A 25,450-nucleotide genomic window follows, 5' to 3' on the forward strand; every position below is an offset into this window, starting at 1 on the left:
TAAAGGAACATCTAGTGCCCGGCCTTCTGCCTTAAAACCTAATTCTCCTTATCCTTAAGTGGAACCGGAGGGCTTTACGCAGACACTGGAAGAGGTCAGCCCCTAGTGGCGTTTTGGTAGGGATTCCCAATTCGTCGGTCACGACGTGACGTCGTAGTGACCGACTGAAAGGGAACGTCTCGGTTACGGATGTAACCCTCGTTCCCTGAAGGAGGGAACGGAGACGTCACGTCCCGTCGCCACAGGTGCTGCCACCTGCTGTTACGGCCGGTCACACTTTCCGGCTTTCTCAGCGAATAAGAAGCTAATTTCCCTATTTGCACCTGCTGCTTATATACGCACCTGGCGGGGCGGCGCCAGCATTATGCAAATATCTCAATGCCAAGTTCATTGGCGTTTTAGTAGTATTCGAAGCAGATTGGTCTCTCTAAGCGAGTTCCCAATTCGTCGGTCACGACGTGACGTCTCCGTTCCCTCCTTCAGGGAACGAGGGTTACATCCGTAACCGAGACGTTTTTCAATATTTTACAATGTTCTTACCTCAACTTAGATGAATTAATACATTTTTTCATTTTTCATTTAATCCTCTTCGCCCCTTCGGGAGCATAGGGCCTCTGTGAAGTGTCTCCACCGTTTCCGGTCATGTGTGGTCTTCTTCACCTCCTGCCATGAGGTGTTGGCTCTAGTCAGGTCTTTGATGACCCCTCTCCTCCAAGACAGCCGCGGTCTTCCCCTCCTTCTCTTCCCTTGAGGGTTCCACTCCAGAGCGGCTCTCGTAATGGATGCAGGCGGCTTCCTTAAAGTGTGGCCTATCCATCGCCACTTTCTTCTTCTGATGCTGATTTCCACTGGTTCCTGGCCTACTTTCTCCAGTAGGTCTTGTTTACTAATCTTCCTGGGCCACCAGATTCCAAGGATGAAGCGTAGTCTTGAGTTAATGAAAGTTTGGAGTTTCTTGATATTAAGTTGTGTCAGGCCCCATGTTTCACATCCGTATAGCAGGATGGATTTCACACTTGATTCAAGTATTCGCAGCTTGGTTTTGAGGGAGATGCTCCTGGCCCTCCAGACTGGTTTTAGCTGGGCAAAGGCAGCCTTTGCTTTTCCTATTCGAGCCTCGACATCCTTGGTTGCCCCTCCATCATTGCTAATGACACTCCCCAGGTACGTAAATTCCTTCACTGTCTCCAGCTCTATTCCTCTGCAGCACACAGGTTTGGCCTTCCCAGTTGTTTTGACCCTCATCTCTTTTGTTTTTGTTGCATTTATTACCAGCCCCACTTGACTCGAGATGCGCTCTAATTTCTGCATTTTCTCTTTCATTTGGCTGATGCTATGGCTCAGGAGGGCGAGATCATCTGCGAAATCTAGGTCATCTAACATGTCCCTCAATGTCCACTGTATCCCTGTCCTTCCTTCTTTAGTGGTCTCCCTCATCACCCAGTCGAGTGCGGTTATGAACAGCAGCGGGCTTAGGAGGCACCCCTGTCGCACTCCAGTGGACAAGTTGAAGGGCTCTGTCAAGTCTCCTTCATGGGATACTTGTGCTTGAAAGTTAGTATAGAAAACTTTAATCATGTTGATAATCTTTATGTGGATTCCGTAGTGGGCCAGGATTTTCCACAGTATGGTCCTGTCGACTGAATCGAAAGCTTTCTCATAGTCAACAAAAATAGCATACAATTGCGAGTTAAGCTCTGTAGATTGTTCCACTATAATTCTCAGGGTTGCAATCTGGTCACTACATGATCTGTTTGGGCGGAAGCCTGCTTGGTTGTCTCTAAATTTGGGTTCCATGGCGTTTGTTATCCGGTTAAGGATTATTTTGCAGAGTACCTTGCTGGCAACTGAGAGGAGCGTTATGCCACGCCAGTTCTTACACTGGCTCAGATCTCCTTTCTTTGGTAATTTTATGATGGTACCTTTCCTCCAATCTATCGGTATCTTTTCTTCTTGCCATTTTCTATTTAGGAGAGGGTGGAGGGCTTCAACAGACAGACTGCCTGCCTCTTTCCAAGCTTCTGGGGGTATCCCATTAGGTCCTGCAGCTTTACCGTTCTTGAGTGATCTAATAGCTTTATGAATCTCTGCCTTGCTTGGTGGTTCGATTTGTATGTCAAGCATTTCCGTTTGAGGTTCAATTTCCGGTGGATCTGATGGCGGTAAACGGTTGAGGATCTCTTTGAAGTGTTCTCTCCAGCGTTCCATTTGTTGTTCCTTTGTTGCAAGCAATTTGCCCTCTTTGTCTTTTACCGGCTTGTTTATTTGTCTCCTTCTGCCACCCAAGGTTTTTGTAATTTTGTAAAGGGTTTTCATGTCATGCTTTGAAGCGGCCTCCTCCGCCTCGGTGGCCAAACTCAAGATCCACTTCCTTTTGTCTCTCCTACAGTTTCTCTTCACTTTCCGATCTGCTTCATTGTACAGCTTCATGGCATTAGCCTTCTGATTTCTGGTTCTGCTGTTGTCTATATTTGCTTTCAGGCTGCGTCTTTCCTTCACTTTCTCCCATGTGTCTTGACTCATCCACTCCTTCTTCTCTCTCTTAATATTTCCCAGAACATCTTCACATGTACTTGTGTATGCTTTTTTGATGATAGACCATTCCGTTTCAATTCCTTCATCATCACCTTTCTCCTCTTCTTCATCTGAGTTGTAACGTAGAGCATCATAGCGGTTTGCCAAGGTGAGTAAGAACTCTTGTTTTGTTTCCGGGTTTTTCAGCTTCTCTACATTAAACTTTGTTGTCTTCCATATTTTCTTCCTACAGGCTGCGAGGCGTATCCTGCAGGTGGCCAAGAGTAGATGGTGGTCTGATGGAGCCAACATCAGCGCTTCTCTTTATTCTGCAGTCTTGAAGGGTTCCACGCCATCTTCTAGAAATGGCTATGTGGTCTATCTGGTTCTCAACAGATCCATCAGGTGATCGCCAGGTCACTTTGTGGCTCTCTTTATGTGGAAACAAGGTGCCGCCTATTACCAGGTCATTCATGGCACAGAAGTCGACAAAGAGCTCTCCGTTGTGGTTCATGGTTCCAACACCATGCCTCCCCATCACTCTCTCATTACCAATATCTGCTGATCCCACTTTAGCATTCATATCACCCATGAGGATGGTGGTGTCCCTCTTCTTGCGTTTGCCCATGGTTGCTTGCAGTTGTTCATAGAACAATTCCTTATCTGCTTCACTTGCATCATTGGTAGGGGCATATGCCTGTATGATGGTTGTGTCTTGACAGCGGGATGTAAACCTCGCCATGATGATTCTCTCTGAGATGGGTTCCCATTCCTTCAGACTCCGTGCACTTATCTTTGACATGATGATTCCTACTCCTCTTACATGTGTTGGGTGATCTTCTGGGAGGCCAGAGTAAATGATGGTTTCTCCACTCTGCAGGGTTGTTTTACCGCTTCCAAGCCACCTCGTTTCACTTAACCCAACAATTTCTATCTTCAGTCTCTTCATTTCTGCAGCTACTTGATGAATTCTTCCAACTTAGAAAAGAGTTCTAACATTCTATGTTGCAATGTTAGTACGGTATTTGGGGGACAAAAGCTTCGGTCGCTGAGACATCATAGGTTGTCCTCCCCCAGAAGTGACATCAAAACTATTTACACGCCTCTTCCCGCCCTGAGTTAGTCCTCTAGCAGGTTGAGACCTTTTCACTGAGGTTTTCGTAATCATAGTTATCCACCTATGGGTGATTAACCCAGGGGTTTCACGTGCACCTATTGGCCCCAGGGATTGCAGATGTACTTCGCGTTTCCCTGGGTACACCCCTGCACCGCGATGAGGCACACTCACCTGAGTGTGGGGAATTAATACATACCTATCTTTTTTTCAATGCGTGCACTTAATCTTTGTACAGCGTGCCGTGAATGTGTTAGCATTTAGCCTAGCCCTATTCATTTCTATGGATCCAAACAGGGAAGAATTTAGAAGCCACAAAACACTTCCATGTTTTCCATATTTACGGCACGTAGTAACATCATCACCCCTGACTACTGCCCCTCTTGCTTCTTTCAATATTACTGCTGTCTAAGTGCTGCAAACTAAGTTCTCTTCCGCCATACAATATAGTTCTCATTTTTTATCCCCTTGAAAAATCGGCACGTTTTATTTTGTGCCACCATACTTACTCGTGTAACTACTCATGTAAGAGTCTTTAAATAGGAAAAACATGAAGTGTTTGGTGTCTTCTAAATTCATCACTGTTTGGAGCCATAGGAATGAATGGGGCTAGGCTAAATGTTAACCCATGCTAACACACATAACACACGCTGTTTCTGCATTACTGATGTTAATCTGGAGTACCTATAGAGTAGTATTACATCCTTTATATCTCCGAAGAGTCTTTAGTTTAATCAGATTATAAAAGAAAGATTAGCTTTACAGATTCTTTCCGATAACGTACTAAAAAATGAAGGAGGAGAAGTTACTACCGTGGGAGGAATGAGTACGAGTCATGCAACACTATACAACACCGTTAAACTTATGATACATTTTTGTGTCATTTATATAATATGCACGCTCCTATTTCTAACATAAGACAGAAGTCTGTCTTACCGCATGCAACTCATGACCCAGTTGGGACTTTTCAATGAAATCCAGCGCATCAAACACACACGCAAAACTCCGCTGCTACCCTGGATAATAAACTATATCCATTGTTTCCATAAGGCTGGCTTTCTTCTCCTTACATCCACTTCTTCTTTCGTGCCATTGTTGAGTTTTGAAATTAAACACAGCTATCGCGTTATGTGATGTTTGTAAGTTCTAGTGTTGCCCCCGCTGATTGACAGGGTGGGGTTTTCCAGGGGAATGCCCATAAAAAGAAATGATACGTATAGAAACCCCTGAAACGTCAGCTGGACTCATAATCGAAAAAAACTTTTACGAACCCTGGCGAAGTGCATTCAGCACAGAAATACTCTGTAACACGCCCGATTGCTTTTTTTGACACTTTGCCTACGTTTAGCATGAGGAGACAACTCTATAACTGTGTTAATAAATGAGAATGCATGAAAAAAACATTGAACCACCCCTTTAAGTTAGGGTGACCATACGTGCCATTCTTCCCGGACGCATCCCGTCCAGGATTTTGTGTTCGTCTTCCCGAAGACGTATTTGTCGACCGCATACGTCATAGAGGATTATTATTATTATTACAGAAAAGCAACCGTTACATTTTAAGGTAAGAATGAAACTATGATTGTATATCTTATGTTTTTAACTGAATGGCGTATGCGGTCAACAAATACGACTTCCGGAAGACGCACCGAAATCCTGGACAGGATGCGTCCGGGAAGAATGGAACGTATGGTCACCCTACTTTAAGTGCACGCATTGATAGATAGTTGAGGTAAGAACATGTTTTCCTTTACAAGCACTTGTTTATTTGTCTCAAAGGCCGTTAAGCATCATTAAGTGTTTTAATATGGACTTTTTACGTATCAGAGAGTTATTGACGTTTGAACAGAATGTTGAATTGAATTCATATTTTATACCCAAATTGGTGGTGGCACATTAATCTTTTCTCAGAAGTGAGAAATAAATCAAACCCAACATTCAACCATTATTTATCTATTAAGATCTGCAAGTAAATAACTGTAATTGAGCATCTGAATAAAAACAAAACAAAGTAAATTTGTAGAAAGTAACAATAATTTTTTAGCATTAGAAATATTACTGTGACTAAAAGGCTCACACTGCTAGATTAACTATTACAGAAACATAAACAAAAGTGTTAGTTTAGACCAGCTGTGGGACCACCACACTGGCACTGTATGCAGTATTTCTCGAAGATTGTAATTGTAAAAGACAATGTGTGGTTTTGTTTAGACAGGTAATGTAGTAACTGAGTCTCTTTACATTCATGTCACGCTCAATTCTCAAATCAGTGGAAAAACAACAGACCATCGACTTTAACCTGAGCTCCACTTAGATGAAAAATGGATTCAGTTCTCTAAAACATTTTAGCTTGTACAGGTAGAAAATCTCATTCAGGGCTTGTAGTTTAAAGAAGAGAGTGCAAATCTATTAACCCAGCTCTGGTGCTGAGTCAGTCTTTAACTCGGTACTGGGAGCCAAAGCTTTACAAAGTAGAAAAACCTGATGATTCAGCCTCGATCTTCTTCTTACCGAGCCGCTTATTCCATAATGCATTTATGTACTTTATCATAAATCCATCCTGTGCAGTATTATAATCATTTGTCAGCTTTGACTATGAATACATTTATTGATTATGTCGAGGCTTGGAACGCTCTTTCTTTTCTGTTTGTCAAAGCTATCTATCAAAGACTCTGCTAAAGTTTGGCATAGTGCTCAAGCCACAACTGACATTTTAGAAGATATTCATTTGTCCTGGATGATATCCTTTCTGTTGAAAATTTCTGTGTTGATTTATCAAGGCTTTATAGAAAATGCTTTATAGTTTATAGCTACACAGGAACCAAACCTTTCCTGTGGCACTTCTAGTACTTTTGCAACGAATTTGTCTGCCGGGCACGTTTCATCTTACAGCGGATACTGATCATTATTCTTTTGTAAACTCAGAAAAACTACAAAATCTCAATTTGTTTCGTGATAAATATAGAACTGTTTGTAAATACCTGAAAAGCTACTGAACTTCTTAAACAAATACTGCACGTGACTGACCAGCAAGATGCTAATGAGAAATAACTTGAAGGTTCTGGCATTGTGGTGTTATGACCATGCTAATATGCTTGAAGTCCAAACCATTTTAATTGTTCACAATTTACATGATTACCCCGAATCCACTGATTATGTATTTCAGACTGTGAACCACAATTTGCACTAAGTATGATAATTAGCATAATTGTAAGGGAATAATTGGGCATATTCTTAATGCTTGCTTGCCATAATGTTATCATAATAATATCCTTTTGCTTCAACACTACTTTGTACAAAATGCATGTGTACTTACGATTTCAAGGTGGATTAAAAAAAAAAAAGCTTTGTCTTATTAGATTTTTTTTGTTTATGACTCATGTGAAGTTTCATTTTAGAGATCAGACTGCGAGAGGTTTGGCCGTAAGCACAGTTTACTATTCATTGAATAGTTTTTTTCTGCATACGTGTGTTTTATGCCTTGTGGTTTAAACTGCAAACTTTTTTCTGGTTATTTCTTGGATGTTAAACATGAAATAAACCAATAATTTTACTATATTTTTGTCATTGTAAGTTAAAGTTTTTGTGGTGAAGAAATGGTCCGATAAAACATCACACTTTAATTTGCATAACTCCTAACCTACCCAAGAAATCTAATAATCCTCACCCTGTCCTTTTATGCATGGATAGGCACATGACAGATCATGTTTATGCACTCTTAAACTGGGTAATTTTTAATCCAGAATTGAGGCAAAAAGGGGCGAATACATTTTTATATTTGACCCAACAATAGGTTAAAACAACCCAACATAGATTAAATCACAACCAACGTGTTGGGTTCATCTCTTTTTGACCCAGAGCTGGGTTAAAAATAACCCAACATTTTTACAGTGTGCTTTTTGGGTTGTCATGCAGTGTTTATACTCATTACTCACGTGAAAATAAATGTAAAAAGCATCTTCATCATCAGGACTATGCAGAGCAGCTTGCGTGTTCTCTGTAACCTGAGCTAAGAAATGAACACGGAGAGATGCACTGCATAAACAATGTTTATTAACAAATTCATATTTCTTACAACTAATTACTGACTTCAAGCTCTGCATTTGCATATTTATATATTAATATGGAAATGGGCCAGCCACATCAGTCAGTAAGCAAATGTCATCGTTTCTTGTTTTCATCTCTTTCATTAGCGTCTTCCTTTCACTTGAATGGCTAGCGTAACTCAATGCATACATAAGCTCTTCTCCAGGCTTGAGAAATTTAATTAGCAGATGTGGATGGAAACTTTTCGATGGAGAGATCTGAAAACTTTCCTCCATTGTAACATAAGTCACGCTGTGCCTTTCTCACTATCGGAAAATAACGCTGGAAGTGATTACATTGTGACAAAATGTAAATAAAAGTGTTTGATCTAATTTTGCTGAATCTATGGGACTTCCGCCAAAAGGCAATTACAATAAATAAAATTGATGTGCCATTCAAATGTGTTTTCTGCAGTTCATTTGATATCTGAATGTAAAGGATTATTTTTTTAGATGCAAAAACAACAACCTTTAACAAAGATTTTTGTTGCAAATTAAGGTTGCAAATTAACTACGAGCACTCAGTTTACACTAAACAACCTAGGACACAAAATAGGATACAGTTAAATCTTCTCAAAATTACCAATAAGACTTAATGGCAAGGGCTTTTAAAGGTAACTCTTACCTGTTACTGCCAAAGTAACATGAAAATTGAGTAATACAACAGGGAGACTCATGCAATGTTAGCCAAGTATTTAGGTTTATCTGTTTCTGGCCTGAGAATGCTAAACAGAAGCTCTGACATTTCTAAATATCAGGGTGTCAGATTTTGCACGCTGGGTGTGCTGTCATAACTTTTATCTTTACAACAAACCTTGTCCAAACACTACAGTAAAGAGATAGCATGCCTCAGTTAACATTCGGCAGCAGGTTTTGGGTTCCAGTTTGACTGACAGCGCTGAGGATAATGTTTGTCCACTGGTGAAAGTGGATTGTCTCTCAGGAGTGGACTGTAACTCAGCGTGTAAACGCTCTCAGTGCCTCTATACTATGAGCTGTCTGTTTGTAATGGAGGCCGGGTCTCGCTGCGTCTTCCATTTCAATACAGCAGGAAATCTGTGGATATTATTATGGTTAATTGAATGGAAAGGGCTTTGTCATTTGTTTTTTTCATGAGAGTCTTTACCATAAGTGGCACTTGCTTAGACAAGCTTTGCTATTACTTTTGCTCCGTCTCTGGGTTAGGGATTTGAAAAGAGATATTAAACATGAATAGCTTGTCTCGTAGTTCTTGGGTTATGGAAATGAATGATAGCTTAAACGATCTAGCTTGTCAAGGATCGGCGTTTCTCAGCAGACTTAGCATCTGCGGAATGACCCAAAATATTGGTGCAATACATAATACCCTAGCAACCACTTAGCACTGGCCAGACAACCATGCACAACATCAAAGGTTCAGGTTTTCAGTCAAAAATGTAAATATAATTTCTCAGAAAATGTATTTATTACCAATATACTGAGTTCAGACATCAGAAATAATCAGTCTATACTTCTGGTTTAAATACCGTACTTTCCGGACTACCGCACCGGAGTATAAGCCGCATCATTCAAAAAGCATCATTAAGACAAAATAACATATAAAAGTCACAGTGGACTATACGTCGCGTTGATTTAGAAAATTATTTCACAAAATCCAAGCATCTTGTCTCTTGCCTCATAAATGTCAAAATTAATTAATACTGACTTACAAGGTGCACCTGACTGTAAAACCCAGCACCAGCCTAGTTATGAAAAAAGCGACTTATAGACCGAAAAATACGGTAATAGACTTTATAGGATTTACAAATTTACAAGCCAGACACAATAATAGCCAGCAAATGGGTCTGAAGGGATGGGTCTTCAAAAAAAACAAATAATATTTATTTATCCATGCGCTCATTTAAGAGGAAGAAACAACATTATGGATGTTACATTTCAGTGCTATCTCATGCCAATTTGTACGTGTTTTATGAGGTGGCTAATTTCGCATTAATTCAAACGACCACATTCTTAAATTTTTGTTCGATTTGCCTTTTCCCCTGTGACATTGGGGTTAGTGGTGGGGTTTTGTTATTGTTTATTTTATGATAATCGTATGTTTTTGCACGATTAACTTAATACGCGTTCATATGAATTTGTAAACTATGTACGAAATATCATGAGATATATGCTAGACATTTCTCTGTTATGAATGTGTATAGTTTAATCATTTGGTAATTTCTTTTCATTGTAAGGTTGAGATTTGCATGGAATTGCTCATGTTATATTGTTGAAATTACTTCACATAGTTTACGATAAGCTATAACAGTATATAGAATAATAAGAAAATAAAAAACTAAATATAGATTAATAAAATGTAAAAAAATTAAGTTTAACGAAAACAAGATTAAAGAGCACCTATTGTCCGATTCACGTTTTTAAATTTCCTTTGGTGTGTATGTGTTTATTAGTACATGTTTACGATATGCAAAAAGTACAAACCCCAAAGTAAATGATGATGCGAGTTATCGTACAACAAACACACGGATTGTAGGCAACAGTTTACTTCCTGGGATTGGTGATGTAGACAAAACCGACATTATCATAATTCCACCCATTTCAGAGCCTGTAAGTTAATTCCTGTTAGCAACTGAATCTTTCAAACATGGTAAGGAGCATCACATTTCCGGCTGAGTTCAGAGGTATTCCAATCACAATGTACAGATTAGCTGGCCATTCAGGAACACAGAGCTTTTCAAATCCGTGTGTTTCAGGAAGAGAGTGAAATCTGAAGCTACCAAAATGTACGGTATGTGGAAAATAATGTGTTTTTTTAACCATAAACCACTCTAACACATCGTATTTTACCAAAAACACAAAATAACATTGTTTTTCAGAAATGAAATAGGTGCTCTTTAAGAGAAATATGTTTATAATGAATGTACATTTAATAAGGTAATTGGAAAAAAATAAACATATACATATGCACCGTGGATTGTGCAACATTTTCTTTACTAACTGTTTTTGAATTTGTTATGTTTAGACTTGCATTTCTTCGACTAGATGTCTCTGTCTCCTCCACTTCTACCCATCCAGGTAAATATGTGTAGGTGCATGTCACTGTCCTTCACATTTAACCAACACGTCTTTTCATGCATTATATGTGACTCGAACAGCGGTTGCCATGGAAATAACAACGGCCCTGAGGCTTTTTAGTCAATGCTTTCTTTTGCTGCCTGCTTGTGTTTGCGGGCTGTTGGCGGGACTGGGGCCGCAAGATAACACGCAGTATCAATAGCAGCAGTTTTGACTGTGCTGTGATGCACCGTTGGGAAAATAATCGCGAGAAAGCCTTAGCACAAGACGTACGCGCTGCCCCCGTCACACAAGACAAGGCCTCGACCACGATAAGCAAGAATGGAGCGCTAATGACATATTTATTGAACGCAAGCGTCGTTCCGGGTTTAGCCTCCACACGGCAGCAAAGCATTTGTTGAATTAGGCTCTTATCAGGACAAAATGCAATTAGTTTGAGTCCGAATGCGTTCTGTCTATTTATGCCAAATGGACTCATAGCTCATTAGGTACTCATGCGGAGAGGGATTTACTGTGTTGGTTATTGCAGTTATTGTCCATTACATCTGATGGTCTCCTGTAATTAAAAAGAAAATATTTGCATAAACAGAAAAACGTATTGTTTGTTGTCCGCCCTTTAATGAAGACTCAACTCATTTACATGTGTATTTACTCTTTATTCTACAAATGAATTAATTCAGTTCCAGCAATTTTCCAAAAGCTATTTTCACCAGGAAAGGCCAAATCCCTGGAGCATTCGGATGATATTAATGGACGTGGAAACGCGCATACAGTACCTGGCACTGTGCAGCTGTGGGTTTCTTCTTATTGTGTTGGAGCACAAAAGAAAAAAAGTGAATGACGCCTACCTCCTGATGGGTGGGTGTCGTGTCTGCGATGATGTGGTGCTCTAACAGGTATCCATATTTGCAAAGTTAATGACACTGTTATTTTCAATCTGGTTCAACATCTAGCACTTCAATTCAAAGCTGTTCTGTGCCATGACTCCCAACTGCTACATATCACTGTCTGCTTTACTATTCCCACAGGCTGGGACTAAAACTAACCACTGTTCTATCACTAATGTCATTTGAATGCCTGTAATTCTGTTCTGCATTTCTTGTGTTTGGTTTGGTCTGTTAGCACTGTATGATTCCCATGGTTCGTATTGCTGCTACACACTTATTACAAACTGTTATAAACTGTCCTCCGGCAATGCTTGGAACTATAATATTCTAGTTTTCTATTGTTTCAATTGTCACACCTTTTCTACTGTACAGACAGTAATTGTTACAATTCTGAGACACATCTTATTTTCCTTGTGATAATAGTGGGAAATGTTATTAAAGAATGAGCTTAAAATTGATTTAACTGTGTTCGGGAGGAACATGGCCATGTGATTCAACAAATCAGCATGAAGTGGTATCTATATATGGCCGTCCCTTGACTGTTTTTGCAGCATCCACCCCACTGGTCACTCTCGGGTGGTATCCATAAATATTAAGCTCAGAGCCCTCCCCTTGCACACCAAATATGCCCTGTTTAATGCAAAATCATTAAACTAAAACCTTTTAAGCTGCCTACATAGTATCATAGGTTGAGCTTCTGATGCAAAGACTTGGTGCATTTTGAGTAGGAAAAAAAGTATAGAAATCAATGGGTACCGTCAACTTGGTCCTTTTCGCCATTTATAGAAATATCATCTTTTGTATTCAAAACTCATACAGGTTTAGAGCAACATGAGGATGAGTAAATGATGACAGAATTTTCAGTTTTGGGTGAACTTTCCATTTAAGGGGTTAATTTTTTGTTTATCTTGTAAATGTGCAATGTTGACATCACATAAAGAGCATCTAGTGTAATGTTAGGTTAGTAATATGTCTAATTCACACTTGTTTACATTCCACTTGAGGAGGGCAACGCAGAGACCTTGGGAGGGTCAGGTGCTCAAAGTATGTAAAGGAAACATTCCTCACTGACGAGCACGCATTCAATGGAAACAAATAAAAAGTGGAAAATATTAGAAACGGCCATTTTAAGTCAAATATTTGTATTTATTTTCCATGCAATAGAGTGAGACAGAAAATCTATATAGACAGAGTTGTGTGTGTGTGTGTTTCAACAGTATGCAGTTTTGTGATAATAATAATATAATATATTGCATTGTGACATTAAGATATTATTAGGTTTAAAGGCTTGTGTTTTTTTGTCATTTTTAAAATATAATTCTATATTTTTAATAATAAAAGCAGTAATTATGGATAGGATAAATCAGATAATTATAAAATCAGTATGAGCCTGTTTACCAGTAATAGGAAAAAAAATTATGGCACATACTGTATACGTGTCTGCGTGAGCGAGGGATCATTCAGGAAGATACAGTACAGTGAAATGTCAATAGGTCATCATGTGACTCATTTTATTTACAGTTACAGCTAAATTATTTTTGATTACATTTACTAATAGTTAGATTTGGCAGGCTTGAGTGTATTTAATTACAAGAAATACCTTGACAAAAAAGGCATTTTGGTCATCCAGGGGTAAATGGGCAGGTGCTCAGGCCCCACTCCCCACCCCTCCCTACACGTCCCTGCACATAAGCCATATTCACTTTTGGCAGGGTTATTTTCTTCCCAGCATTAGGTCAAAAATGGACGAGCCCAGCAGGTGGGTTACAGTTAACCCAAAAAATTATTAGAAAAAAAACAGCATTTTGAGTTGAAACAACCCAGCAAGGGTAAAATTACAACTTAGCGGGCTGGGCTTGTCTCTTTTTGACCCAGTGCTGGGGTGAAAATAACCCAGCATTTTTTAGAGTGTACTTTTATATGTCTTTTGAGCAAATTGTTACATTTATTACATTCAATATGAAAAGCGAGATATATGTGGTGCTTAACCGGCCCAAGGTTAAAGGTTTTTTTTATTGAGTATTTTCATTTCTTGTCTTATATTTCCCTGGTTTTTTTTTCATTAGACTTTTTGGTGTTGCTCAGTAATTCATGAAAAATCATTAAACTAATGCACTCATCTTTCATAAATCACGTAAGCTATTTCCCTGTATTTCAAAGAATCGCTTTACCAATGAAACATTGGTAACTAACATTCAATGTCTCTCTTACTTAATGTGTGAGAACGGTCCAATAGATTCAGTGCAATCAGGTATCACTTTGTACAACCAATTGCCAATTTCAGATGCCGTCAAAAGATCTCTTAAACGGCCAAATGCCTTTTGCAACAGCCAGTCCTTTTACTTAGTATGTTTTTTTAGTAGTATGTATAGTGTGCATCATTTAAGAACTAGATCAGAAAAAGAAATAAAGATCCTGCTTGATGGGGCAAATGCTCTGCCTAAAACCAAATAACCATAGCAGTGTCACCCACCTGGAATTTGTAATTACAATACCAGCTGAGGTAGAAATGAGAAGTGGGATGCTTTGACACCTCTATCCCGCTCGGTGCTTTCAAGATGCAGGTTTTGCTCATCGTTAAATGTAAATGAAACCAAATGCACAGAAGCACAGAGAGAAAAAACAGTGCTCCGTCTGAACATTGCTACAAAAAGAGCAATGGCTTCCTACCTGACAGAAAATGACTCATGAAGTGCCTTAGCTCTCCTTAATTGGCATTGACAGAAGGAAAAAGATGACAGGAGAAGCAAGGTCTCACAAGAAGCCACCTTCTCTAGCAGGCATGCCACCCTCAGGCTGTCAATCCCACAATCCTCAGGAGGTGGCACTTGAGCAGTGTTCCCCGACTGAGCTGGACCTGCCTGTCTTTCTGGCAGAAAAGCTTACTAATGCACACACGCGCAGAGCAGACACATTCATGCACAGCCGCACACCTCTGGGAATTACCAGCTTCAACTTTGTTCCTGTATTTCAATGATCCCTACACCTTTATGACGTGCCGTTTTATACTGGACTTATTAGGAAATTTGGAAGCCCATTCCTTAACCCCAGACACACTAGCCGTAAATGACTGTGATATTTGTCAAGTTGGAAATCAATATCTGGGGTGGGATGTCAAATCACATTGACATTTCTCCATTCCCAATTCCTTTTGATTTTGCAGGCAAGAAGATTTGCACTCACAGCCGTAGGGGGAAATCTATTACATTAGTTTAAGGTATTAATGTATCTGATATCCCACATTGTGATGGCAAGGCTTGACATAATGTACTTAATATGTGGATATTTCTATCTGCGAATGTACAAGACAAAACAGGTGCTGAATCACTTTTGTATGTGTTTTTTTCAGATGACACTTTCACCATTGCATTTGTGTCTATGCAGAGATTTCTTTCATATTGTTACTGTAAGGAGGTCTATTCACATAAATTTAAAGATTCACAGCTGCAAACCTTGTCTTAACCTACAAACCATTTATGGGACACATGTTTTCTTGTTACATGTTGTTTAAATGCCCCCTATAAAAAGAAGATTGTGTCTTCCCAGTGCCAAACACACATTCACATGAGTAATATTTTGCATTATACAAAAGCAAACACAGCTTTTCATATCCTTCAATAAATGCTGATCTCATTATGGCTCGATTGCCTTTTTATGTGTTGGGCTAGACATTGAGTGTCAACCCCTTCAGATGGACTGTCATTTGAGTTGACCCACATCCAGGAAACAGAAATGGCACTGAAATGGGTCTCTCCGGACAGTTCACAAACTTACAATAAAGATGTGGTGATTGCCCTTTATCCTGCTTCATGTTTCATCATAATAGACTCGACTATATACAGCGTTATTGTTCAGGCTGTCTTCAGGCATCAGATGGTTTGTAGTTGGTGCTCTTATGATGCTGTGTTACAACATGCTGAATTTGTCGGTTAAATTTTGCAGATCAAAATTAACAGCCATATGCCTTTATCGAACAATGGAAGAAAACCTATTACAACACTGATGCAGTCATGGACCAAGAGGTGCGGAAAGATTAGGGGTGTTTCTCAATTAGCTTTTATCTTACACAATCCCTGAAACAAAGACCAGCTTTCTGTTGATGAAAGCTGTAGAGATTCTGAATGAAGACTGATGTTGGAAATGATCATGAGCAAGGGTTCGATTCAGGAAATAATAAAAGAACATCACACTTCAGTTTAAAAAATTAACCCTATATAGTCTCTTGGCGATGCTTTATTAAAATGTCTTCCCGTTGGATGTTTCAGAATTGAGTTGTTTGACCACAAAATGCACCTGATTGCATTGTTGCATGGATTTTGGATTACTTTTTCATGTTTAAATGCTATAATTGGGTCTCCAGTGCTTCTATCAAACTAGAAAACGTGACAAAGAACAACCCAGTAACTCAGGCTATGTTTACATTAATGCGTTTGTGCTTTAAAACGCGTTACTTTTGCTACGTTTACGCCTTTCATCTACACTACATCACCGTTTTCGACCCTCATAAACGGATTCGTTCGCAAACGCTGAAGACCCTGTTTTAGTTTGAGAACTCAGACGTTGCTCTGAGTGTAAATGAACGTAGACGGAGTCTTATGTAAACGAACAGCTGACGTTAACGTGACAGCGCATCATTTTCAAAGTAAAAATTATTTTATTCATGTAAATGTTGGTTTGCAACGGAGGTTTTGCCAAAAATAGTAAACATCTACCAACCAGCTATTATAAACGCTATATCGGATTGTTTTAACATGTATCCTTATAGATAATGTCTGTTTTATATTAATGTTTGAGTATTGTTGGGTTTAATGTGTTTATGTTTTGTTTAAATTTAGTTAGCTTACGAAAGATAGACTGTAATTTTAAACGCCATGTAGGCGTTGCAAAGGCCAATATGAAGGGAGAATTGTAATGGGTCAGACATTATTTTCCAGTTTAATGTAAGTTTTGTTTGCTACTTTAAAATGAATTTCGTTTCGGATAATTTGTCTCTTAATTTTAATCGATGTTTTGTTGATAAGTTTTGTGAATATAAATTAATAAAAACAATAAACTCAACGTCATTAATATAATGCTCGTTTAGGCGCTTGGCTTTTAGCTATTTGTGTGTTGCTAGCGGAGGACGTGCACGGACCTCGCACACTTTTAAAAAATAATGCAATAAGCATTTCTGGTAGGCTAAAGCAATACTTCACTTCATACTATGTTTGATTGAAGTTTGCATTTGCTGAAATGTATTTTTGCTTCAAGTTCGCTACTGTTTAGTACTGTTCACTTGAATGCTTTCTTTTTAAATCATAAAGACCTTTCTGTTTAGTTATAAAATCAAAATTAACCTATTAATCATATTAATATGTTGTAGGGGGAGCTAGAACAGTATAAGTGTTTATGTTTTGTTTAAATTTAGTTAGCTTACGAAAGATAGACTGTAATTTTAAACGCCATACAGGCGTTGTAAAGGCCAATATTGAAGGGAGAATTGTAATGGGTCAGACATTATTTTCCAGTTTAATGTAAGTTTTCTTTGCTACTTTAAAATGAATTTCGTTTCAGATAATTTGTCTCTTAATTTTAATCGATGTTTTGTTGATACGTTTTGTGAATATAAATTAATAAAAACAATAAACTCAACGTCATTAATATAATGCTCGTTTAGGCGCTTGGCTTTTAGCTATTTGTGTGTTGCTAGCGGAGGAAGTGCACGGACCTCGCACACTTTTAAAAATTAATGCAATAAGCATTCTGGTAGGCTAAAGCAATACTTCACATCTTACTATGTTTGATTGAAGTTTGCATTTGCTGAAATGTATTTTTGCTTCAAGTTCGCTACTGTTTAGTACTGTTCACTTGAATGCTTTCTTTTTAAATCATAAAGACCTTTCTGTTTAGTTATAAAATCAAAATTAACCTATTAATCATATTAATATGTTGTAGGGGGGAAATAGAACAGTATAAGACTTTCCCAAACACATTTTTATAGGTTCAAAAATAGTGTCTTTTATAGTTGCCAGCAAAGGACCCATGTATGACTTTTTGTCAATATCGCACACCCCTAGGCTGCATAAACGTGCAAAGGTAAGCTATTATTAGAGTAATAAGTTATTTTACACTTTTATGCGCATGCCCAGTTACGTGATTGCTCATGTTTCATGCGTTTATGGTGGTGTATAGTGTGGATGAAGATTCTTTTTAAAATGCCAGTATAAACGAGGATCGTTTTCATTTTAAAATGCCGTTTTAAAACGCAAATGCTCTAATGTAAACATGGCCTTAGTTTTAGGAAAGCATTCTCTGCAAGCATGTGAAAAAATAGGTCATTGAAATTTGGCTCCCCTTGTAATGTCAAAGGTGCTCAGTGTTTGCATTTTTTCAGCACATTTGCATTTAAAAGGACAAACCCAAAAACTGCAAATATTTGCTCGCACCTACAAAGTGGCAATTTTAACATATAATAAATTTAAGCTATAATAAATTATCTATATGCTATTTTGAGCTAAAACTTCACATGCACACTATGGGGACAACAACGATTTATTTTATTTTTTATCTTTAAAAAATATATATAGTGAATGTCCCCTTTTGGCACTCACATTCAGTGTTGTATGACCATGGAGCATGAGCTTATTGCAAATTCTTCTTTATCTCTGTTAATCCTTATCTCCATAACTTCATTACAACTGCAAACCTGTGGTCTTTCCATCCTACTGTAATTTGTCCCGAAGAGAGGTCAAGGTATAAAATAAGTGAAAAGTAGCTTTAAAATGTTTAAAAAAAAAACCACCTGCCAGTGTTTGCAACCCAACCAACCTGTGATTAAACAAGATTTGACAGGTGTCATAAATCATATCTAACTATGCCTCCACTATGGTGGATTCTTTGTGGAAAAATTTGAATCTGCGCAGGGTTAAAGATAAGCGGGTCGTAGTGGCTTGCTGCTGTTCTGACTCCTGACTCTTTTCAGATGTTTAAATGTTTGGCAAGATTTCCTACCCACAGTGTCCGGTGTCTCGGTGTGAAGGAGGGGAAAGCAAGGTGATGAATGAACGGTGGAATGAAGCTGGACATTTAAGATTACCTCAGTCTGTTCCAGTCTTATAATGCCGCCATGCCAGCATCTTCATCGGGAAATCTTCCTGTAATTCAATATTCATTAGTTTTCAGAAACAGCTGTCTTCTCAAAGATGGGACAATTTAGTACCCATAGCCAATTGATTATATTGTGTATTTTGTTTATATTATAGTTTGATCATTATATCAGACTTTGCTTCTTCTAATGGAAGGATTTACTTCACATTATGCCTTTCAGCTTATAAGCTAATATTTCCCAGCCTTAACAGAGAATAAATGAGGAAATGAAATATTGTGTAATGAGAAACATTGTACTTCGGGTTGATGGCACAAAAATGTATAATGAAAAAACAAGATTAGTAATTTCCTAGATGTCTGCGCTATATTAAACTAAGAATGAACACTTTTCGAGTACATAATACTTACATATTTACACCTCAGAGTGTTGGCACCCTGTTTACATTGTAAATGAAACACTAATCCTTTCTTTTTATGGAGGCAATAAAACAACAGTCTATCAACACAACAGGTGCAAGAAAACCAAGTCAAAGAGAAATTGTGTTATAATGGCAGCCAATTAATTTTCCTTTCCGGTCAAATCCGTGATTTACTTCAATTAAATGTTTGTAATCTTAATAGAGCTCTTGTGTTTTAAATTGCCACAGTACAATGCTTCGAACGGGTGGTAATTTGGTTCACCGCGAGAAAAATAACGCTCACCTTTGCCTTGATGTGTGCTCAAAGCCTACCAGATTAAACTCTCAGAAATTTATTGTTTCATGTATCTCCTGAATTGTTTCAGCATAAGATGAAACAAGTTATTAAGGTCATTCTTTTTGCATTATAAAAACAGTCGGTAAGCAATTTTACACCTCTTTTCTCCTGACAGAGATAACAAGCCCACTATGGCTCTCATTTCTTTGTGCACTTGAAAGTGTGCTCGTACAGAGCTTACAGAACCCCTTGGATTTATTGACAGTTTGCCCTTGGTCTTTCTTCAGAAGCGGTCGGGGGCCTTCTGATAAAGAGATGAGACTTTAGGAGTGGAGGTCATTTCGTCCTTTCTGTCTAACAGCCGTTATTGGTGGGGGTTGAACGAGATGTTTGTTTAAAGACGTTCAATTGTCACTCAATACAGTGGCAGAATAATATGTGTATATTTTGCGGGTTAGATAACATCATTTAAAACATTATGTAAATAAGACTTTACTTCACCCCAAACAGCTGCATGAAGCCAGACAATTGGATTTAAACCAAATATTTCAGACAGCTCACGGGGTGAATCGGTTGGCCTTGTGGTGTGCCGGATGTTATGGCTACCATTCCACAATTCGTATGTACTGCTATTTAGAAATGATATAAGGCGGGAAGCTGAACATATGGGAACCAGAATATACCTCAGCCAAATGAGCAGATGCTTCTTTAAGTGGGAGAGAAATAGGAAATGAAAATTTTAGTGCAGAGTAGATGCTTCTTATCAAATGTTAAAAATGTGTCTCTATTATGAGACTAATACAGTGCCGAGTCTTCTTAAAACGCTCTTCACACAGAACCTGAGCTTCGGAGTAATTTAATGACAGCCGAACTGCCAAAATAACAAATGAAAGCGCTTCAGTAGGCTAATGTCCCGGTTGTCGGTGGACCGTAACAACGTTCACTTGGATTCCACACTCGGATTTCTTACAAAAATGTCTTTTATCTTCACTGCATTCTTCTGGCATCCTTCTTCATCATTCGACAAGTGAAGCGTAAATTGTCGCTTCTCATTCAGAGTCGTTTGAAAGCTCTGCTTTCATTTGAGTGCCTGGCTGATTATAAGTTAGCTGTGCAGTTGGCGTATTTGTTCAAGGTTTGCATTTCCGTGGTGCAAATTGTCTGATTTTCTTGGAAACACCTGAGGGAACGCTGTGCAGGTGGGCCTTTATCTGCACGCTGTTTAGTACTGTGCAGTAATCAGGCATGGCCAGTGCTAATGATGAATGAAAATAAGCATAATAATGCCTGAATAAGCAACACAATAACCCTCCATTACCTCTGCAAGTGCATTGTATGCTGCAAAATTAAAATTACTGGAAAAAACAACTCCACAAAAGCTCATTAAGAGCTACTAATGAATATTGTGTCAGTGGTGTAGTGGGAAGATGAGGCCTGCACAAAGAAATCAGGCCAATGTAGGTGCATGTAAATGTTTATCTTTTTGTGAAGCGCACAATGAACCGTTGCGTGTCTCATTAAGAGCTATATTGATAATGAAAGTAAACAAGTCAGACAGTCTGTACTTTTCAGTCAATGACAAATTCAAACTGGGCACATGAGTCAAAGTTCATTGTTTGAATGAGTAAGTTTTAAATAAGTTTGAAAGAGTAAAGAGGGTTACACTTTATTTTGATAGTCCACTTTAGACATTCTACTAACTATAAATAACTTTGCAACTACATGTCAACTAACTTTCAATAATTTGCAACTAAACGTCAACTAACTGTCATTAGAGTATTAGTAGACTGTAAGGGTTGGGGTTATGGAAGAGGTTGGGGTTAGTGAAATAAGTTGACATGCACCTGCAAAGATACTTATAGTCAGTTGAATGTCTGTTGAGATATCATCACAATAAAGTGTTAGTAGATAATAAGCAGACAGTCTACTAATTCTCTAAAGATTGGTAGTTAATAAGTTGTTGCAAAGTTACCTATAATTAGTAAAATGTCTAAAGTGGACTATCGAAATAAAGTGTTACCGTAAAGAGCAACACATTTGTGTTTAAGGAACACATAGTTTTTTACAAAACAACAGAATGTAGCAGAATGCAGTGTCAAGTCAATTAAAATAAAATTTCAAATGTGAAAGACCAGGTCAAATGAATGCACATAAAAAGTTATTAAATAATACAGTTAATATAGTGTATATAAAGAGTTTGGCTCCAAAACGCAATAAAAGCCTTTTTTGTTTAAACTAGTTACCACCAAAATAGTATTGTATCTGGTCAGTATTAAAAAAAATCTGGTCAGATATCAACCACATTATTCTGTCATCTTTTTCCCTTTTTTTCCAAACCGCGACAAACGCCACTATTCCAAGCATTCACACAACAGCATCAAGCTTCTGTCATGCTAACACATTGACCCCAGAGGATCTTATGAAAAACGTTCCATCATTTTACTCAATGTCAATGAAATCCTCACAAACAACGACACACTTCTTTGATGTTGTTGATTTCGCCGACTGAGAATCCAAAAACGGTTACTGAGTTTTTTAAATGAGCGCATGCGTAAGAACAGCCTCCCTCCTTCACAGCTCATTTCTAGGGAACGCCTTCTAAAACTCGTGTACGAATATTTGAACACGAGTATTTGTTTAACACCGGCATATGCTGTGTCGCGTCAGTGGATTCATTATGTGAAATGATATGATAATAAACACATAAGACGTTAAAACGTTAGATCAATCGATGCTACTCCCATTTCAACTAGCATGTAGCAGACTGGTCACTGCCTTACAACTACAGTACAAGAACAACGTCAATATACTTGTATAACAGTACAACAATAATTTTTCCCCAAAGAAAGAATAATCACTGTTACCTGTCTGGAAGAATTTTTGCGAACTGCGCATCTGTCTTGACTAACACAGTCTCACCCCATGTCGTCAATATTTGACGACACTTGACCATTCGTCATATGTTGACGCGAAGGGTATACCTTTCGCGTCATTTTTTGACGAACTGGGGACTTCAATACTATTACGTCCGTTGCATTCTCTTTCCTATTTTCTTACCATTTTCGCGTCGGTTTAGGGTTAGATTACGCAAAATTAAACAGTGTACGCGAAATTAAACAGTTGTCACCTGGCGTTGGGGTTAGAGTTAGGTACGCGAAATGAAACAGTTGTCACCTGGCGTTGGGGTTAGAGTTAGGTTTGGGTAGGGATGTCATTATGTAAATCTAACCCTAAACCGACGTGAAAATGGTAAGAAAATAGGAAAGAGAATGCAACGGACGTAATAGTATTGAAGTCCCCAGTTCGTCAAAAAATGACGCGAAAGGTATACCCTTCGCGTCAACATATGACGAATGGTCAAGTGTCGTCAAATATTGACGACATGGGGTGAGACTGGGTTGTCTTGACACCTCTCTGTTCCTTCATTGCTCTCCAGCGTTGAAATGTTTCTCCAATAATGACACTGGTTACATTACGTTCTTTTGACAATTGTCTCCTATTCCCAGCGTCTTTAAAAACTCTTTCTTTTGCGACCTCCTTTCTCTTCCATGGTGCAAATTCGGAAACTTAAGACGGAGTTTCATGCGCTATGCGCATGCGTCGCCTGTGTAAAGTTACTGGAGCGCGCACGTCTCTCGCAAGGATCGTAATGGCAGTGATTGACAAGCCAGAGGGCCAATCGCTGATGCGATGACCGCATGAGCAATTGGCTGATGTTTTTAAGGCCCTTTCTTGTGCACAGATGAGGTATATTAATATTATTACTTTCAGTGCACCTAATAAATAGTCTTTTATCATTTAGTAAAGACAGTTTCAAGTAATATTGCAAAAATGTATAAAACAAACATCCTCTTTTGCATCTTCAAAGTGCCCATGTAAGGACTTCAACTGAACTTCTTCCAATGCTTACCGATTCAGTAGTTGGAGAAAAACTTTCCAAAACTTGTACGAACTCCAACAAAGTGCATCCGTCACTGAAATACTCTGTCATACGTCCAAATGGTTTTTTTGAACCTTTGCCCGTGTTCAGCATGAGGAGTCCAACTCTTTGAATGTATTTATAAGTCGATAAAATACCATTAGACCTCCCATTTAACAAAAGTAACAGCACTTTAGGTGAAGCTATTTAACAACTTAAGCTACAGTGTGACAGTGTCATTAGTTCTTCTCGCTGGCGCAAAGAAAATCACAGTCGCAGGTATCGGTATGATATACAAGGACGAGTGATAAGCTGTCAGAAGCATTAAATGTTAATCTGTCACTTACTTAATGCTCGTTTGACAGGATGCCACAACAGCAGAAGAACAGTTAAGATGGGAACACGAGAGGTTTATTACCAGTGCTCCTGCATTTGCTGTCAGTTTGTTATGTCAGTTAGGTACTGCATGTGCCAAGTCAAGCAGAAAATCTCATGATGTCCAAGTCATTCGTAAACCCAAATAAAATGGTATAATAAAAATGCATTAATATTGTAGTGTGCCATTATTTACATGACATTTAAGCATATTTTTTATTTTACCATAATTACTGTAGTGAATGCTATAATAGAATGTCACATTACTAGAAATGTTTTGTGTGCATCATGTGCCCAAAAACAAATGACTTGTTTTGCTACATGCTATATTTTATAATATATTGAAAGTAAATACGCAGAGCCTGAGCAAAGTTGTGTTAGTGTTTGAAGGTCAGTATGGCAGTAACACACTCACTTTATTCTACACCCTACACTCGAGTTTCTGATCCGCAGAGATCACACTCCAGTTAGTAATGCATTATAAAAACCAAAGAATTTCTACTGGTTTTAAAACCAAAAAAATTCAATGTTCAATGTTGTGTTGGATGAAATCTGATAACTGCTGGGCTCTTTAAAGACCTGATGCATATAAACAGAAACCACTAAATAACGTTCATGTCATAACCCACAGACTCAAAAACATTGATCAGATGCCAGTGGAGACTTTTGATGTATATATATGCATGGGTTTGGCATATTCACCTTGCTTACCTTGTACACTTTACCATTCTTAAACTAAATAGTTTGATTAAAGGTTTGGGTAGTTCTGTTTGGTGCTATAGCATGTGACTTGTAACCTAATCATTGCCGATTAAAGGTGTTTTTTAGGGAAGTTGATGCTTTTGATCGATTGTGTATGTTATATGTCTTTATTGAAAGAGTCATATCTCATTATCAGTATAACTTTCCCTAGAAATATATTATGCCATTCTAATACAGGATAGATTAAGGTTTTTCTCCAGTTTTGCTATGTGTTGGATTTCTATGAACTCTGCAGAGAATTTCAGCAAGAGTTAGTGGACTCTTAATGAGATATCCAACCGTGGCAATGAACCCAACACCCAGATTTCAGTGTTCAGAAGATGCTGTTACGGGTCTGAATTGGACTGTTAAAAAGCGGATTAAGTTGCATGAGGAAAGAATTAACTCCTGTGCTTTTGAATAGAAAATTGGTATTTCCACCAGCAGGCCAAACAAAGTCTGTGAGTAGAACAGCTTGACCAGAGTACCGTACTGCATTATTATCAGTCTGGTAAAGTGCTGTATGGAAAGCAAGAAACCACACTGTGAAGTCGAAATAATTTTTCCATCTCTTTTGACGTCAGTATAACAAATGTTAACAGTACGCTTGAGTGTTAACAGATATAGCATAGTAACAGTGTACTGTAAATGCATTAATGATGTGTATAATTATTAAATTGAGAGACAAAATTATTCATTCATGCTCAGTTTGTTCCCCTATTAAATCATTTTAGTTTGATTTAAAAGATGGATGTGAAATATTCAACACTCGGCTTGGAGCTGGAAAAGGTATTCCTATTGACTTAACACACGGATAGCGTGAGCCTGGAGACTTCAGTGTACAGTTAAACACATTGATAATGTAAGTTTCGGTGTGTATGAAAACTTAAGTAAATGTACTTGTGGTACAACCAAACTTTACATAAAAATACGCACATATTCTCATGAGATCACGTTGCAGCAACAGCACATGGATCTG

At 38.3% G+C, this 25,450-nt stretch overlaps 1 pseudogene; it reads right to left on the reverse strand.

Annotated features, from left to right (window-relative positions):
- Window positions 1–579: 579 nt before the first annotated feature.
- On the reverse strand, window positions 580–14,229 carry LOC141282202 (uncharacterized; annotated as a pseudogene).
- Window positions 14,230–25,450: the final 11,221 nt, after the last annotated feature.

The sequence above is a fragment of the Paramisgurnus dabryanus genome, chromosome 1 (genome assembly GCF_030506205.2).
Source record: "Paramisgurnus dabryanus chromosome 1, PD_genome_1.1, whole genome shotgun sequence".
NCBI classification, from domain to species: Eukaryota; Metazoa; Chordata; class Actinopteri; order Cypriniformes; family Cobitidae; genus Paramisgurnus; species Paramisgurnus dabryanus.